An 8,042-nucleotide genomic window follows, 5' to 3' on the forward strand; every position below is an offset into this window, starting at 1 on the left:
AGAAGATATCAACAGTTATTTCAAGTGTATGTGTAATTAATGGCAGTAAGTAGTATAATTTCAACTCTTAATCGCATGGCCACTATTTTCTTAGTAGTAAATGCCATGTACCTTCATTATTCAATACAGATGGTATGACATGCCATGAACTGCCCAATTCCCAATAGTTGAATAGTTTGAATATTTCTGTATGCCATCAGTACGTTGTAATAACACGGCACATGTGTGCAGCTTTAATGTATGTTAACATGAATAGGTTTGTCTGCTTTTCTTCACTTGAATCCCAATTGACTATTGGTTAATTTATCTTTTTATTTGCAGTGGTGTTAACTCTTGGTGATGCAAGCACTAAAGACCATGCTGCGAGAATGCATATCCTATGTAGGCGATGATTTTAGCGTTCCTTCCTTGCTTTTGTTGCTCTCGGAAGAGTCAAGAACTTTTACATGCTATAATATATTCTTCCCATGTTCCGTGGTTGTATATAAATGTTTGTTGTTCTGTTTGTAATTTAGTATGATTCGCTACATTTTAAACTCTAAAAATATTTATTATTATTTTCACAATTGAAACGAGTCTCACGAGATCATGCGTCAAGTCTTATGTACGTGTTTCTGTAAAGGAAACATAAGAAACCCTGCTCTTTTTGAAGTTAATTGAACAGGATTGCTTCCCAGTAAGTTTATATTACCTTTTACTACTCACTAAGTTTATATTACCTTTTACTACTCTGTTCGTAATTTTGTCTGCTTTAACCCAATTTCATTCTACTGATTTCATTTTTTAAAACCTTAAAAAATTACTATCGTCTTACATCTTATTTCTACCGCTGGTCTTATATAACATGTAAGTCTGCACGCTTTTCACGGGATCGTGCGCCAAGGCGCACATCTAAATCTAGTACCCATAAATTAGTCTAACTCACCCGTACTTACCAACACATTTACTGTAATTTTTTAGAGATTCACGGGACTATACACAAAAATGTAAGTTCGGGATGATTTTATAGCATGATGGGTTATCCATGCATGAATGAGCCGTCAAACCGGCTAATGCACTAGTCGGCTGACGTCTAGCACTTGCTATATTATATGTAAGAAAACATTTTGTGGTTTCTTCTTGAACCTAAACATTTTGTGTGGTTTGTTATAATATAAACCAAATATAAAGTTGATGCCATTAAAACTTCTGGAGAAATTAAAGCCAGCTAGCTTTGGATACATGAGAACGTCATGATTTATGCAAAAGCCTTGCGTGTTTAGAGCACCAAGGCCATGCTTTTGATGTTTATTAATGGGTCTAGAATACAAGTAAACGTGTATTCTTTTTAGAAAAAAAGATAAGTCAATGGTATTCTACACAGAAAGTTGCAACAGGTGCTACAATGGTCTTTTGCTTCTCTTTGAGCAGGACGTTTAAGAAATGTCTACACGCACGTGCCTCTTCACACTAGCATAATGTCCAATGACCTAATGGAGACTTGTATTGCTGAGTTTTAGGACCTGTACGGATCCTCTCCGCTACTGGATAGCGCTCTTGGAGCGAACTGAGCTACAGTTCGTATTAAGGAAGTAGCTGAAACTGATCTCTACGCGCTACTTGGATTTTGGAAATGACTGAAATTACTTCTAAAGTCTTGCAGAGTCGCAGTCGATAAAACCAGTATACTCCCTTTGTTCACAAATATAAGACCTTTTACAATTTTAAGGTGAGTTAGATACGAGTGAATCTACACACTAAGAGTAGACTAGATACATACCAAATTCGATGAATTCACTAAAATCTAAAACATCTTATTTTTTCGAGAATACACTCTGGAAGGTGTATTGATCACATAGAAGAAAAGCCAGAGGCTCACACCACAACGTTCGTGCTGTCAACAGGGGTGACAGCTCCCCGAGCAAAGTCTAATCTCCATCCCTCCACGAGAAAGGAAAGGGGTCGGGAAAACCGAAAGACTCGGAGCGGAACAACCTAGCTAGACGCCAACTGAGGGACTCCTCCTTGATCCTACCCCTAATCGCTCGAGCCTCCGGTACCGCGCCGTTGAACACCACCTCATTCCGGTGCCTCCAGATGCACCAGAAGACAAGGATAACCGCCGTCCAAAGGTCCCGCCTCGACCCCGAGGGGCAGGTCAAGGAGGACCACCACTGAATAAGGTCGGCGTCCACGGAGGGAAGCCACTCCATCCTACCCCACCGAGCTTGACGTGGGCATTACCCTTCGGGTAACTGGTATTGTCCTATCCCGTATAGCCCAACTGGAGGCCCATGAAGACAATCAATGGCGAGGTGGGCCACTAGGACGGTGCCGAAGAAGATTCCTTGAAGACCAAGACGAAGATCAATCAAACAAGGAAAGTTTAGAACTAGGTCTCTCGTAAACCTAGTCGTACTCGTGTAGATCTCTTGAGACCTAGCCCCCTATATAAGGGCCAGGAGAGGGACTGCCGAGGGACACAATCAATCTGAGCAACTTTAGCCACCACAAGTCTGATGCTAGGTCATCGTAGCACTTAGCCTCTCGACGAGAACACAGCCGAAACCTTCGGCACCCCATTGTAACTCGATATTTTCATAATCAAGATCAGACAGGCTGGACGTAGGGGTGTTACCTCATCGAGGGCCCTGAACCTGGGTAAATTGCTCTCCCCGCTTGTCTGTTAACCGATGTCTCGTGTCAGCCTACAGGATTCCATCAACCCTAAGCCCCAATCGGAGGGCATTGTCGAGGAGCACCCTCGTCAATTGGCGCCGTCTGTGGGAACTCTGTCGGCAGAAGGCAGGGCATCGGCAGTACCAGTCACGTCTGCAGCGTTTACGCTGGATTCACCAACACCGTCAGAACGAAGGGGTTCGGTTAGATGCGGATCATTCGAGTTCGTGCCGCACGCCGAGGCGTCGCGTTCGATCCCCGTAGAATCACGCGGCAACATGGATACTACTTTCGGTGGTGTTCACTTCATCATCGATTCCGGAGGGTTTCTCCGCCTCCCTAGTTCAAACGCATCAAGCCCAAGAACTTCAGCTCCAGGATATATCACGCCCGCAGCAGCCTTGGCGGCCCTATCCAGAAGCGCCGGAAAGGGTAGCCGAAGCAGCTTTGACGCCGTAGAGGAGCAAAGGAAAAGACGAAGGGACTCACGCCGCGAAGAAGAAGAACGAATCACGACTCGCCCTCGACAGTACGATCGAGGGTGCCATAACGCGCAATCGAGCAAGAATCGACTTCGCACGCCTTACCTATCAGCCACGGAGCAACTTGAAGCACCGTGTTACCTGCACTCTTACATTGATCCAAAGGATTGTCTCGAGAAATCCAGTCATTTGCTCAGAAACTGTCGGCAGTTCCTCGAGATTCGGCAGTTCTGCGATGACCTTAGGGCTGAAGCTACGGCAAGAGTCCACACGATGGAGAGAAGAGCGGTATCCTACAGTTATCAGCCAGAACCATATATGCCAGAACCATATGTGCCAGAAGCATATGTGCCTGAGCCATACGTACCAGCGGGAGGAGAATAGTACGCACCAACCGAGGTGTTTCCGGAGTCCCGCGGACAGGTCAACATGATCCATAAAACTAGTTTTTCGAAAAAAGAAGTCAAGAAGTTCTCCCGGGAAGTGAAGTACGCAGAAGTCGCCATGGTCGACACACCCGAATACATCGACTGGTCAGACCAAAGTATATCGTTTAGCAAGGCAAATCACCCGAAGGCCGTCCCGAGGCCCGGTGATGACCCACAAGTATAGGGGGTGTATCGTAGTACTTTCGATAAATAAGAGTGTCGAACCCAACGAGGAGCAGAAGGTGTTGACAAGCAGTTTCGATGAAGGATTCACTGTAAATGCTCACAGACAAGTATTCAGGGGGTTTTGATATTGCAGATAAATAAAGTACAAGTAAATAAAACGCGAGAGAAATAATTGCAGCGAGTGGCCCAATCCTTTTTAACACAAAGGACAAGCCGGTTTGTTTACTTATAATGACCAAACGTTCTTGAGGACACACGGGGATTTTAGTCTAGTGCTTTCGCTTCATACGGCTGATTAATCTTCATTGTTTTGATAAGTGTTGTGTGGGTGAACCTATGCTAATGCATCAGCCCTTCCTAGGACTAATACATACTTGTGATTATACCCCTTGCAAGCATCCGCAAATACAAGAAAGTAATTAAGATAAATCTAACCACAGACTTTAAACTACGAGATCCTGCTATCCCTCCTGCACTAGATATACTAACGGGGATTTAGGTTGCTTGTCACTCCGGCAACCCCACAATTAGCAAACGAATACAAGATGTACTCCCTAGGCCCATAAAGGTGAAGTATCATGTAGTCGACGTTCACATGACACCACTAGAAGAGTAACACCACAACTTAAATATCATAACATTGAATACTACTCAACAATAATTCACTACTAACATTTAGACTTCACCCATGTCCTCAAGAACTAAACGAACTACTCACGAGACATCATATGGAACATGATCAAAGGTGATATGATGATGAATAACAATCTGAACATAAACCTTGGTTCAATGGTTTCACTCAATAGCATCAATAACAAGTAGTAATCAACACCGGGAGAGTTTCCCCTATCAAACAATCAAGATCCAACCCAAATCGTTACAGCGGTGACGAGATGCAGCGGTGGAGATGGCGGTGTAGATGGTGGAGATGATGATGATGATGATGATGATGGAGATGATGTCCAGCTCGATGACGATGGCGATGGCGTCGATTTCCCCCTCCGGGAGGGAATTTCCCCGGCGGTTCCCGCCCGCCGGAGAGCTCTTTTCTCTCGGTGTTTTCCGCCCCGCGAGGCGGCTCTGTCAATTCTCCGTCACTCCCCGGGGCTTAGGTTTTCGGGACGAAGAAGTACGCGAAGGAGAGGCGGCCAGAGGGGGCTGTGGGCCCCCTCCCCACAAGGCGGCGCGGCCAGGCCTGGGCCCGCGCCGGCCTATGGGGGGGCCATGGCGGCCCCTCTCGGCTCCTCCTTTTGGCTCCCTTCGTCCCCTGGAAAAATTGGATTTTTCGTATAACTTCCGTCAATTGTTGATCTTCAGAAATATGGTGTCCTGACGGTGCTTTTTCCAGCAGAATCCTGACTCCGGTGAATAATTCTCCACTGATCACGAAACATGCAAAATAGATGAAACAACATAAGTATCATCTCTAAATATGAAATATATCAATGAATAACAGCAAATTATGATATAAAATAGTGATGCAAAATGGACGTATCAACTCCCCCAAGCTTAGACCTCGCTTGTCCCCAAGCGAAACTGAGCTCAATAAACAAGACCACATGTTTATGGAGTGAGGAGTCGATAAATAAAATACGGACAAGAAGCATCATATTGATTCACACAAGACATTCTAGTAAACTTTCTCTTCATATAACTCAACTTGAAATAAGTAAAGAGAAATCACAAGTAAAGGTGCATAGGAAATCATAAATGGTTATGGCAAACTTTGTTCTTGGTCAGAGAACTACTAACGGATTGTACTTATCTTCTAAGCAAAGCTTTCATATTAGAATTTATATAGCTGGGCTTTCATTCTCAATCATAACAATCTTCTCATAAACATTGATAACTTTCAAAGTCATATTCATTCAGATAAAATTTGTACTAAACAAGAAAGCATAAAAGACATGATTAACTAAATCATAGCATAAATGGTTGGTTCACAACAACTCAATTGCTTGCTTAAGACAGAGGGAAATAGGTTTACTGACTCAACATAAAAGTAAAAGATAGGCCCTTCACAGAGGGAAGCAGGGATTAAATCATGTGCTAGAGCTTTTCAAGTTTTGAAATCATGTAAAGAGCATAAAAGTAAGATTTTGAGCGGTGTTTGTTGTTGTCAACGAATGGTAGTGGGTACTCTAACCCCCTTGCCAGACAGACCTTCCAAGAGCGGCTCCCATGGAGGACGGCATTTCTACCAGCAAGGTAGATCATCCCCCTTCTCTTTTGTTTACACATGTATTTTAGTTTTATTATGGATGACACTCCCCCCAACCTTTGCTTTCACAAACCATGGCTAACCGAATCCTCGGGTGCCTTCCAACATTCACATACCATGGAGGAGTGTCTATTGCAAAATTAAGTTGCTTACTGATAAATCAGGGCAAAACATGTGAAGAGAATTATTAATGAAAGTTATTAGTTGGGGCTGGGAACCCCGTTGCTAGCTCTTATTGCAAAATTATTGGATAAGCGGATGTGCCACTAGTCCATTGGTGAAAATCCGCCCAACAAGATTGAAAGATAAAACACCACATACTTCCTCACGAGCTATAAAACATTGACACAAATAAGGAGTAGTATAGTTTGAATTATTTAAAGGTAGCACATGAAGTATTTATGGTGGACACAAATGGCATGAGTTTGGTCTAAGGTTATGGATGTATGAGAAGCATTCCCTCTCAATACAGGTTTTTGGCTAGCAAGGTTTGATAGCAAGCATAAAGGTTGAGGGAAACAAACAAATATACATGTGATAGAAACAATCATGCATCTTTCTCATAAGCACAAGTAATTTTAACTTCAGAATACTAACTCATTAGCATAAAGATAATAAAGTACTATATCTACATGTATTTCCCTTTTCTATTTAAACATCAAGGTGTTGTTGTTATTGACCAATGCTAAGTTTGCCAAAACCAAATAGATTTACTTGATGCTCCCAAAGTGATATCAATACTAATGTCAAGAGTAATCATATAACTGAGATTGCAAACTAAAATAAAGTGTGCAAAAAGTAAATGATAAGACTTCTCATTAATATTCCATAATGATAACTCACACCAACGGATACGTAGATAACCAACTAAGAGAGATACTTCCACACTGCAAACTATTCCATATGATAACTTCCCTACTCATGATATGACACTACTTGATAGTAAAAGATAAAGGTAGTGATGATGTGATACCGCGGCACTCCCCCAAGCTTGGAACAAACCAAGGGGATGCCAATACCGATGATGAATTACTCCTTCGGTGGCAATGATGATGGATTCTTCTCGTCATCACACTTCCAGGGAAGAGGCTCCCCATCAACAAACGATGTCTTGGTCTCGGGAATCCTGAAACTAGCAGCATCGCTAATGCGTTTAAACCTGTTTTCATACTCACAGTTGTGATTCGAAGCATCATAAAGTTGCGCCTGAAGTTGGTTGGTGGTATTGTGAAGTGAGAGGATATCGCTCCACAGCTTTGCAGTCTCCTTCTCGTGTTCACCGATGAGCTCGGACACAATTCGGTGGAAGATGTCCACTTCGCGCTCAGCCATCTTCTTGTACACTACAAGAAAAGTTCTGATAGACAACGTCCCAAAATCGTCAACTAAGGGGCATTTTTCGTCGCCTATGGGCCTAACCCGACGATATGGGTTACGTTGTCGAAACTGCGTCAGGCAAAGTCCAACGACGATTTTTTCGGTCCGTCGCGCTTGGGCGCCCTTCCGCCACGGAAAATCGGACCGTTGCGGAAGTGTTTTCGGGAGCTCGTTGGCTAGCGACGTCATGCAAGCCGGCACGTGGCGACGCCGATTAGCTCGCCGGTTAACGGCGTTAACGCCGAAACCCCGTGGTAGATGGTAGGCCCACACGAGGCTCGCCACGTCTTAAGCGGGCCGGGCCGAATGACATAGTTTGGCCGGTCAACTATATAGTCTGGGCTGGTCCATTAGTTACGTGGGCCGGGCCTAACCTCTAATGTTGACTGGTCAAAACTTAAATGGGCCGACCCATTTAACATGTGGGGTCCACCTTACAGCAACTGGGCCGGCCCAAGAAGCAAGTGGGCCGGGCCAAAACACAGGTGGGTCCCACTTTCCTGTTAAAGGCCGACCCATTTAGTGTGTGGGGTCCACCGTATAGCAAGTGGGAGCCCAACAAGCTAGTGGGTCGGGCCAAAACACGAGTGGGTCCCACTTTCCGGTTCATGGTCGGCCCATTTAGTATGTGGGGTCCACCATATAGCAAGTGGGCAGGCCCAGACAAGATAGTGGGCGGGGCCAAAAACA

Source organism: Lolium rigidum, chromosome 2 (assembly GCF_022539505.1).
Source record: "Lolium rigidum isolate FL_2022 chromosome 2, APGP_CSIRO_Lrig_0.1, whole genome shotgun sequence".
Lineage (NCBI taxonomy): Eukaryota > Viridiplantae > Streptophyta > Magnoliopsida > Poales > Poaceae > Lolium > Lolium rigidum.